This window comes from Chiloscyllium plagiosum, unplaced genomic scaffold (genome assembly GCF_037043375.1).
Source record: "Chiloscyllium plagiosum isolate Xiang-an unplaced genomic scaffold, Cpla_swu_hap1 HiC_scaffold_9, whole genome shotgun sequence".
Lineage (NCBI taxonomy): Eukaryota > Metazoa > Chordata > Chondrichthyes > Orectolobiformes > Hemiscylliidae > Chiloscyllium > Chiloscyllium plagiosum.
The window spans coordinates 10,594,798-10,605,543 of record NW_028270147.1 but is presented as its reverse complement, the minus strand read 5'-3'; the positions used below and the strand labels follow the sequence as shown (position 1 = coordinate 10,605,543).

At 46.1% G+C, this 10,746-nt stretch overlaps 1 pseudogene; it reads left to right on the top strand.

Moving 5' to 3' along the window:
- The first annotated feature begins 240 nt into the window (after positions 1-240).
- The window catches only part of LOC148149084 (uncharacterized), a 46,286-nt pseudogene continuing 35,780 nt past the window's right edge, over positions 241-10,746 (top strand).

Genomic DNA, 10,746 nt, shown 5'->3' with positions numbered 1-10,746 from the left:
AGTGTCTCTGTAAAAACTTCAGAAAGTCACTGAAGAAGGTACAAAATTAAAAATCACACAACACCAAGTTATCGGCCAACAGGTTTATTTGGGAGCACTAGCTTTCGGAGTGCTGCTCCTTCATCAGGTAACAATGAGCTCCGAAAGCTGGTAGTTCCAAATAAACCTGTTGGACTATAACCTGGTGTTGTGTGATTTCTAACTTTATCCACCCCAGTTCTACACTGGCACCTCCAAATCATGACTGAGGAAGGTGGATATGATCCTGGACAGGTACTTTTAGATATGTATCCTACCAGGACATGTATTTTTGTCAGTGAGAACAGGCTTTGAGACCTCAAAGGACTAACTAGCTGTACTTGTAGGACAACGGTAAACGTCAGGAGAAAGTGAGCACTGCAGATGCTGGAGAGCTGAGGAAGGAGATGTGGTTGTAGTAGCAGGTCTGCTTCAGGACATGGCTGAAGAGCTTCAGGACAGAGGAGATGACCCGAGGGGTGCAGTGCGAGAGAGACTCACTGAGATCCTTGTGGAGTGAGGAGGAGAACTTCTTCATGGGCTGAGCATCCTGATGGAGGGCTTATGCCCGAAATGTCAACTCTCTTGCTCCTTGGATGCTGCCTGACCTGCTGTGCTTTTCTCGCGCCACACTTAAAGTCAGAAGTCACACAACACCAGGTTACAGTCCAACAAGTTTATTTGAAATCACAAGCTTTTGGAGTACTGCTCCTTGGTCAGGGAGAAAGTGAGGACTGCAGATGCTGGAGATCAGAGCTGAAAATGTGTTGCTGGAAAAGCGCAGCAGGTCAGGCAGCATCCAATGAGCAGGAGAATCGACGTTTCGGGCATGAGCCCTTCTTCAGGAATTCCTAAAGAAGGGCTCATGCCCGAAACGTCGATTCTCCTGCTCCTTGGATGCTGCCTGACCTGCTGCGCTTTTCCAGCGACACATTTTCTGCTTCTTGGTCAGGTAAACCTCCAAAACCCCGAATGGTTGGTGGATTAATTTTTGCTAGAAATGAAAAGTACTATGAGGAAAATAAGCTTATGTTTTGAGATTCTTCTTGTGTGAGATAATACTAGTGCCTGTGACTTGGATTCCGAACAGTTGTGTTGAATGATCAAAGTTCTCTTTCTGTCCCCAAAGACAGTTTGGCTTCTGCAGCCTATGGACAAAGGTGTTACTGCAAGCTTCGAGGTCCATTATTGAGGAAGGCATGCGCAATTGGCCCATGAGACTGATGACGATAACAAACTCACAGTCCAGGAATTCTGGAGGAATTGTAACATTTTGGACACAACTTTATTGACTAAAACTTCCTAGAAAGTAGAACTGTACAGCACACGAATGGGCCCTTCGGCCCACAATTTTGTGCCAAACATAACATCAAATTAAACTAATCCCTTCTGCCTGGCCTTGCTCCATATCCCTCATTCCTTGCATATTCATGTGCTCATCTAAAAGTCCCATATGGGCGGCGCAGTGGTTAGCACTGCTGCCTCACAGCACCAGGGTCCCGGGTTCGATTCCAGTCTCGGGCAACTGTCTGTGTGGAGTTTCCACATTCTCCCCGTGTCTGCGTGGGTTTCCTCCAGGTGTTCCGGTTTCCTCCCACAGTCCAAAGATGTGCAGGTCAGGTGACTTGGCCATGCTAAATCGCCCGTAGTGTTAGATTAGAGTGGTGCTGGAAAAGCACACCAGGTCAGGCAGCATCCGAGAAGCAGGAAAATCAATGTTTCGGGCAAAAGCCCTTCATCAGGAATGAGACAGGGAGCCTCCGGGGTGTAGAGATAAATTGGGGGGGTGGGGGTGGGGGTGGGACTGGGGAGAAGGTAGCTAAGAGTGCAATAGGAGGTGGGGATGAAGGTGATAGGTCAGAGAAGAGGGTGGAGGGATAGGTGGGAAAGAAGATTGGCAGGTAGGACAGGTCATGAGGATGGTGCTGAGCTGGCAGGTTGGAACTGAGGTAAGGTGGGGGGAGGGGAAATGAGGAAACTGGTGAAATCCATATTGATTCCCTGGGGTTGAAGTGTTCCGAGGCAGAAGATGAGGCGTTCTTCCTCCAGGCGTTGTGTGATAAGGGAGTGGCAGTGGAGGAGGCCCAGGACCTGCATGTCCTCAGCAGAGTGGGAGGTGGAGTTGAAATGTTGGGCCAGGGGGCGGTGGGGTTGATTGGTGCGGGTGTCCGGAGATGTTCCCTAAAGCACTCTGCAAGAAGGTTTCCAGTCTCCCCAATGTAAAGGAGACCACATCAGGAGCAACAGATACAATAAATTATATTGTTGTTTGTGCAGGTAAAACTTTGATGGATGTGGAAGGCTCCTTGGGGGCCTTGGATGGAGGTGAGGGAGGAGGTGTGGGTGCAGGCTTTGCAATTCCTGCAGTGGCAGGGGAAGGTGCCAGGAGGGTAGGGTGATATTTTGGGGGGGCATGCACCTGACCAGGTAGTCACAGAGGGAATGGTCTTTGCGGAAGGCGGAAAGGGATGGGGAGGGAAATATATCCCTGGTGGTGGGGTCTGTTTGTACTTGGTGAAAATGTCAGCAGATGATACTGTTTATGCGGAGGTTGGTCGGGTGGAAGGTGAGGATCAGCGGGGCTCTATCCTTGATGCATTTGGAGGGGTTTGAGGGCAGAGGTGTGGGACGTGGATGAGATGCATTGGAGGGCATCTTCAACCATGTGGGAAGGGAAATTAGAATCTTTTAAGAAGGAGGCCATCTGGTGTGTTCTATGGTGGAACTGATCCTCCTGGGAGCAGATGCTGCAGAGGAGGAGGAATTGGGAATACAAGATAGCATTTTTGCAGGAAGTAGGGTGGGAAGAAGTGCAATCCAGGTAGCTGTGGTCAATTCCCCATCCAAAAACACCAAGCATGTAATATGCCTTCTTTACCACCCTATCTACTTGCATGCTACTTTCAGGGAGCTGTGGACTTGAACCCCAGATCCCTCTGTACATCAATGCTGTTTAGGGTCCTGTCATGAACTGAATATTTTCCCTTAATATTTGATCTCCCAAAGTGCAGCGCCTCACACATACCTGGATATACCATACATTATGGAGGCTTTTGGTAAGGCTAGTGAGTTCTATTTAAGTACTTACCTCGAAGCCAGCTGTCTTTTTTGCAGCAGAGAGCGGCGGGAGCTGAGTGGAAGTGAGGTCAGAGCACTGCGGCTGTTGGGAAGGTTAGTGAGTTCTATTTAAGTAAGTGTGTTCTAGGCCCCAGGTCCTACACAGTAGGGCCTCCCTCCTACCCTTCTTTGTGATACCACAGATCACAGCAAAAAACAACGGGATCAAGGGAAGTGTCTGGTGAGAAACGTGTGAGTCTTTGGCTCAGGAGTCTTCGGCAAGGAGGCTGAGTGAGGAGATTACAGTTGAAGAGGGTGAAGACTTGACTGCCAAGCTGATTCAGTGTGTTGCGTTCATGATGTGGGAGGTCAGGGATACTGATGGTGTCTCTGGCTCCTATAGCTGTGGCAAGTGTGCAAACATTCAGCTTCTGAAGGAACCTGTTGCAACACTGAAGAAAGAACTAGATGACCTCAGGTTCATCCGAGAGAACGAGAATTTTCTGGACATCTTCAGCGAGGTCATTATACAGAGCATACCAGAAGAGAGAAGGGAGATGACGATGAGGAAGGAAGAGATGATTCAAGCAGAAGAGACCCCAGGGGAAGTACCTCAGGTGAACAGGTTGAATCTCTTGGAAACTGTTGAGACAGATGACACTGCCAGTCCAAGAGGCGGACAGGCCTGCCAATTGAAAATTGGCATGGAGGCAGAGCCAAGGAGTCAGACGTCATGCAGAGCCGTGGTAATAGGAGACTCCATAGTGAGAGGGACTGAAAAGGGTTTCTGTGGCAACAGGTGGGATTGGAGGATGGTGTGTTGCCTTCCTGGTGCCAGGATCCAGGACAGCACCGACAGAGTGCAGAGACTCCTCAAGGGCCAAGGTGAAGAGCCAGAGGTGGTGGTGCATGTCGGCACAAATGACGTCGGGAAGGAGAGGAGGGACATTCTACAGCGGGACTTCGGAGAACTCAGAAGAAGGCTGAGAAGCAGGACCTCCAGGGTGATTATCTCTGGTTTGCTTCCAGTTCCTTGAGCTGGAGAGGGCAGGAACAGGGAGATAATGGACTTGAATGTGTGGCTGAGGAGCTGGTGCAGGAAGCAAGGAATTAAATTCTTGGATCACTGGGGTATGTTTTGCAGTAAGGATAAATTATACAAGAGGGATGGGTTGCACCTTAATAGGTAGGGGACCGGCATTCTGGCAGGCAGGTTTGCCTCTGCAATACAGGTGTGTTTAAACTAAGTAGTGGGGGGGGGGGGGGGGGGGGGGGAAACAAACTGGAAATTTAAGAAGGAAGTCAAAGGGAAAGTGAGAACAAGAGAAGTTAAGAAAGACAACAGAATCAACAGAGCAGCAAACTCAAGAATGGACAATACAGTATAGTGAAGTGAAATAGGGATTGATAGGAAAGCTGAAGGGAGTAACGAATTAAAAATATTATATATGAAAGCACGAAGCATAAGAAATAAGGTGGATGAGCTTCAGGCTCAGTTGTAAATTGGCAGGTATGATGTTGTGGGGATAAATGAGACATGACTTCAAATGGACAGGGCCTGGGAAATACTCAAGGCTATACGTGCTATCGAAAGGACAGACTGATGGGCAGAGGGGATGGGGTGGCCCTGTTGGTAAGGAATGATATTCAGTCCCTTGCGAGGGGGACATAGAATCAGAAGATGTAGAGTCAGTATGGATAGAGCTGAGAAATTCTAAGGGTAGAAAGTCCCTCCTGGGAGTTATCTACAGGCCCCCAAACAGTAGTCTGGCTGTAGGGGGTAAGTTGAATAAGGAGCTGAAATTGGCCTGTCGCAAAGGTATTACTACAGTTGTTATGGGGGATTTCAACATGCAGGTAGACTAGAAGAATCAGGATGGTACTGGATCCCAAGAAAGGGAGTTTGTGGGGTGCCTCCAAGATGGATTCTTAAAATAGCTTGTACTGAAGCCTACAAAGGAGAAGGCAATTCTGGATCTGGTGATGTGCAAGAAACAGATTTGATCAGGGACCTCAAAGTAAAGGAGCCATTAAGAGATAGTGACCATAATATGATAAGTTTTAATCTGCAATTTGAAAGGGAAATGGGAGAATCAGAAGTATCAGTATTGCAGTTGAACAAAGGGAACTATGGAGCTATGAGGGAGGAGCTGGCCAAAGTTCAATGGTGCAATACCCTAGCAGGGATGGCAGTGGAGGAACAATGGCAGGTATTTTTGGGTATAATGCAGAAGGTGCAGGATCAGTTCATTCCAAAGAGGAAGAAAGATCCTAAAGGGAGGTAGGGGTGGCCATGGCTGACGAGGGAAGTTAAGGACTGTATAAAGGTAAAAGAGAAGAAGGATAACATAGTAAAGATGAGCAGGAAGCCAGAGGACTGAGAAACATTTAAAGAGCAACAGAGGATAACTAAAAAGGCAAGACGCGGAGAAAAAATGAGGTACAAAGGCAAACTGGCCAAAAATATAAAGGAGGATAGTAAAAGCCTTTTTAGGTATGTGGAAAGAAAAAAGAATGGTTAAGACTAAAATTGGGCCCTTGAAGACAGAAACGGGTGAATTTATTATGGGAACAAGGAAATGGCAGAAGAGTTGAATAGGTACTTTGGATCTGTCTTCACTGGGGAAGGCACAAGCAATCTCCCAGATGTAAGAGTGGCTGAAGGACCTAGGATAATGGACGAACTGAAGGGAATTTATATAAGGCAGGAAATGGTGTTGGATAGATTGTTAGGTCTGAAGGCTGGTAAGTCCCCCGGACCTGATGGTCTGCATCCTAGGGTACTGAAGGAGATGGCTCTAGAAATCGTGGACGTATTGGTGATCATTTTCCAATGTTCTATAGATTCAGGCTCAGTTCCTGTGGATTGGAGGGGGCTAATGTTGTCCCACTTTTCAAGAAAGGAGGGAGAGAGAAAACAGAGAATTATAGACTGGTTAGTCTGACATCAGTGGTGGAAAAGGTGCTGGAGTCAATCATAAAGGACGAAATTACGACACATCTGGATAGCTGTAACAGGATAGGTCAGAGTCAGCATGGATTTACGAAGGGGAAATCGTGCTTGACTAATCTTCTGGAATTTTTGACGATGTATTGATGAAGATGAACAAGGGAGAGCCCGTGGATGTAGTGTACGTGGACTTTCAGAAAGCCTTTGATAAAGTCCCACATTGGAGATTAGTGAGCAAAATTAGGGCACGTGGTACTGGGGAAAAATATTGACTTGGATTGAAAATTGGTTGGCTGACAGGAAGCAAAGAGTAGTGATAAACAGGTCCCTTTCGGAATGGCAGGCAGTGACCAGTGGGGTACCACAAGGTTCGGTGCTGGGACCGCAGCTGTTTACAATATACATTAATGATATAGATGAAGGTATTAAAAGTAATATTAGCAAATTTGCTGATGACACAAAGCTGGGTGGCAGGGTGAATTGTGAGGAGGATGTTATGAGAATACAGGGTGAGTAGGTGAGTGGATAGATGCATGGAGATGCAGTTTAATGTGGATAAATGTGTGGTTATCCACTTTGGTGGCAAGAACAGGAAGGCAGATTACTACCAAAATGGAGTCAAGTTAGGTAAAGGGGCAATACAACAAGATCCAGGTGTTCTTGTACATCAGTCAATGAAAGCAACATGCAGGTGCAGCAGGTAGTGAAGAAAGCTAATAGCATGCTGGCCTTCATAACAAGAGGAATTGAGTACAGGAACAAAGAGGTCCTTCTGCAGCTGTACAGGGCCCTGGTGAGGCTGCGCCTGGAATATTGTGTGCAGTTTTGGTCTCCAAATTTGAGGAAGGATATACGGGCTATTGAGGGTGTGTCGCGTAGGTTCACGAGGTCAATTCCCAGAATGGCGGGACGATCATATTTTGCAAGATTGGAGCAACTGGGCTTGTATACACTTGAGTTTAGAAGGAGGAGAGGGGATATGATTGAGACGTATAAGATTATTAAAGGATTGGACACTCTGGAGGCAGAAAGCAGTTTTCCGCTGATGGCTGAGTCCAGAACCATGGACACAGTTTAAAAATAAGGGATAGGCCATTTAGAACAGAGTTGAGGAGAAACTTCTTCACCCAGAGAGTGGTGAATATTTGGAATGCTCTGCCCCGAAGCAGTGGAGGCCAAGTCTCTGGATGCTTTCAAGAAAGAGATGGATAGAGCTCTTAAAGATAGCGGAATCGAGGGTTATGGGGATAAGGCAGGAAGATGACACTGATTGTGAATGATCATGATGAATGGCGGTGCTGGCTGGAAGGGCCAAATGGCCTACTCCTGCACCTATTGTCTATTAACATCTGCCATTTCTCTGTCTATATCTGCAAATGATCTATATCCCGCTGTATCTCTTACCAACCTTCTACACTATCCACGAGTCCACTGATCTGTATATCATCTGCAAACGTACTAACCCACCCATCTACATTTTCATCCAAGTCCTAGGGTCATAGAGATCTATAACATGGAAACAGACCCTTTGGTCCAACTTGTCCATGCCAACCAGATATCCCAACCCCATCTCGTCCCACCTGCCACAGCCATCCCATATGCCTCTAAACCCTTCCTATTCATATGCCCATCCAGATGCCTTTTAAATGTTGCAATTGTACATCACTTCCTCTGGCAGCTCATTCCATACACATACAACCCTCTGTGTGAAAATATTGCCCCTTAGGTCTCTTTTATATCTTATATATCTTTCCCCTCTCATCCTAAACCTATGCCCTCGAGTTCTGGACTCCCCCACCCCAGGGAAAAGACTTTGTCTATTCACTTTATTCATGCCCCTCATAATTTTATAAACCTCTATAAGGTCACCCCTCAACCTCTGATGCTCCAGGGAAAACAGCCCCAGCTTATTCAACTCCTCCCAATAGCTCAAATCCTCCAACCCTGGCAACATCCTTGTAAATCTATCTGTGGAATTCTTCACCATGAAAAGCTCTGGTTTCCCTGAATATGTTTAAGAACAAAGCGGACAAATTTCTCGTGGTTAATTGTACCAAGGGGCAAGAGGAGAGGGAAAGAGAATGGCATTGAGGTAAAGGATTAGCTCAGCTCATGTTGAATGGCAGAATGGACTTTATATGCCAAATGGACTTCTGTTCTTTTTTTCTATATTGATAAAGCATGGCACTAGACAAAGTGAAGCAGGACAGGCAGCCTGCGAGGAGCAGGAGAGTTGAGGTTTCGGACAAGACTCTTCTTCAGGAAGTCCTGAATCCTGAAGAATGGTCTTGTCCGAAACATCAATCCTCCTGCTCCTCGGATGCTGCCTGACCTGCTGTGCTTTTCCAGCACCACACTTTATCAACTCTGATTCCCCAGCATCTGCAGTCACAACTTTCTCCCTATTTTCAATGTTTCCAACATTAATTAAGCATCTTAATTAAGCTACTCACATCAAACAATAGAACATAGAATGTTACAGTTCAGTACAGGCCCTTCAGCCCCCGATGTTGCGCCGACCTGTGAAATTAATCTGATGCCCATCTAACCTACACCGTTCCATTATTATTCATATGGATGTCCAATGCCAATTTAAATGCTCTTAACGTCGGCGATTCTACTACTGTTGCAGGCAGGCCCCTACTACTCTCTGAGTTAAAAAAAAACACTCCTGATATCTGTCCTATATCTATCACCCCTCAATTTAAAGCTATGTCCTCTCATGTTAGTCTTCACCATCTGAGGAAAAAGGCTCTCACTGTCTAACCCTGTGATTATCTTATATGTCTTGATTAAGTCAACTCTCAGCCTTCTTCTCTCCAACGAAAACAGCCTCAGTTGCCTCAGCCTTTCCTCATAAGACCTTCCTTCCATATCAGGCAACATCCTGGTAAATCTCCTCTGGACCCTTTCCAAAGCTTCAACATCCTTCCTATAATGCAGTGACCAGAATTGTACGTAATATTCCAGGTGCGGCTGAAGCATGACCTCGTGGCTCCGAAACTCAGTCCCCCTACCAATAAATGCCAACACACTATATGCCTTCCTAACAACCCTATCAACCTCAGTGGCAACATTCAGGGATTTATGCACCTGAACACTGAGATCTCTCCACCCATCTACACTGCCAAGAATTTTCCCATTAGCCCAGTACTCACCTCGATCTTCTAATGTTCTTCTTCCATCTCTCAGACTATCTCCCTCCTCTCAGTTGCATAGTTTACCACTCGCCTCTCTTGGGATCTCACCATTTCACAATCCATGGCAACCATGGACAAGGGGAGAAGGAAGAATCTAAGTTAGAGAGTTCCTGTTGAATAACTTGTGATGGGATAACAGGCAGAGTCACCTTCAGCTTGGGTCAGTTTATCTGAAGGCTTGAAGGTACCTGGTAAGTCTCTGTGAATATTTTCAGCACATCTCCATGATTTTTGTTTCTGCAAAAATTGAAAAAACTTTTATATCAACTCCAGGTAGCTAGCAAGCAAGAATTTTAAATTATAGGACAAATATATTCAGTTGACGTTTGTCAACGCTTCTCATTTGACAGCCTGTTTTTCTGAATCTGTGGGTTGAATCTTCAGAAATCGGAGCAGGTGCAAACAGGCAGGTTTTTTTTATAATAGCTCCAGACTGTGTTGTAAATGAATATTGCATGTTAAAAGTTGACAGCCAACTTAAATTTCATGGCTTCCCCAAAAGAAAACATAAAAGTTCAGACATAGTATCATTGGGCTAATAATCCAGAGCCTTATGCTTATGATCCCAGTAATGAAGCCATCATGAATTATGGTAAAGCCTAGCTGATGATCTTTAGTGAGGGAAAATCAACATGTGACTCCAGACCCACAGTACTGTGGCTAACTGTCAGCTACCCCCTCAAACTGTCTGACAAGCCATTCAGCTTAAATGTGATGGGACTGGGCAGTGACACCTCCAAACAATAAAAGATAAAGTTCTGAGAGCATCAAAAAATAGGCCATTTGGCCTCACTAACCTATTCCATGATGTGGAGGTGTCAGTGTTGGATTGGGGTGGATAAGGTCAGAAGTCACACGACACCAGGTTGTAGTTCCAGAGGTTTATTTGAAATCACAAATTTTCGGCGCGCTTACTCATGCCAATGGCAGGCAGTAAGGTCGAATCATAGAACGTCGACACTGTGGAAGGAGGCCATTTGGCCCATCAAGCCTGCACTGAAACTCCAGAGAGCATCCCACATGGATGCCTACCCTATAACCCTGCATTTACCATGGCTAACCCACCTAGCACGCACACTATGGGTAATTTGGCATGGCCAATCCACCCCAACCCACACACCTTTGGACTGTGGGAGGAAACCAGAGCACCTGGAGAAAATCCACACAGACACTGGGAGAATGTGAAAACCCCATTCAGAGAGTTACCCAAGACTAGAATCAATCCTGGGCCCCTGGCACTGTGAAGCAGCAGTGCTAACCACTGAGCCACCTCTTGCTAGTCTTCAATGCGATGGAAAGATATTGGAATGTCTGTCATCATTGCCCAATACTCCAGACTACAATGTTCATGTAAAGTTGCATGGTGTTACAGCAATTCAGACTCTTTACATGAACTGTAATACATTAAACACCAAATGTTAAAGGTTAGTTAGACAGAGTCCAGGTATGTTTTCTGGTCAGAGTTTTATTCCAGCTCAGGCATTGCAAGCTTCAACAAACCACAGAATGATTGACACCCAT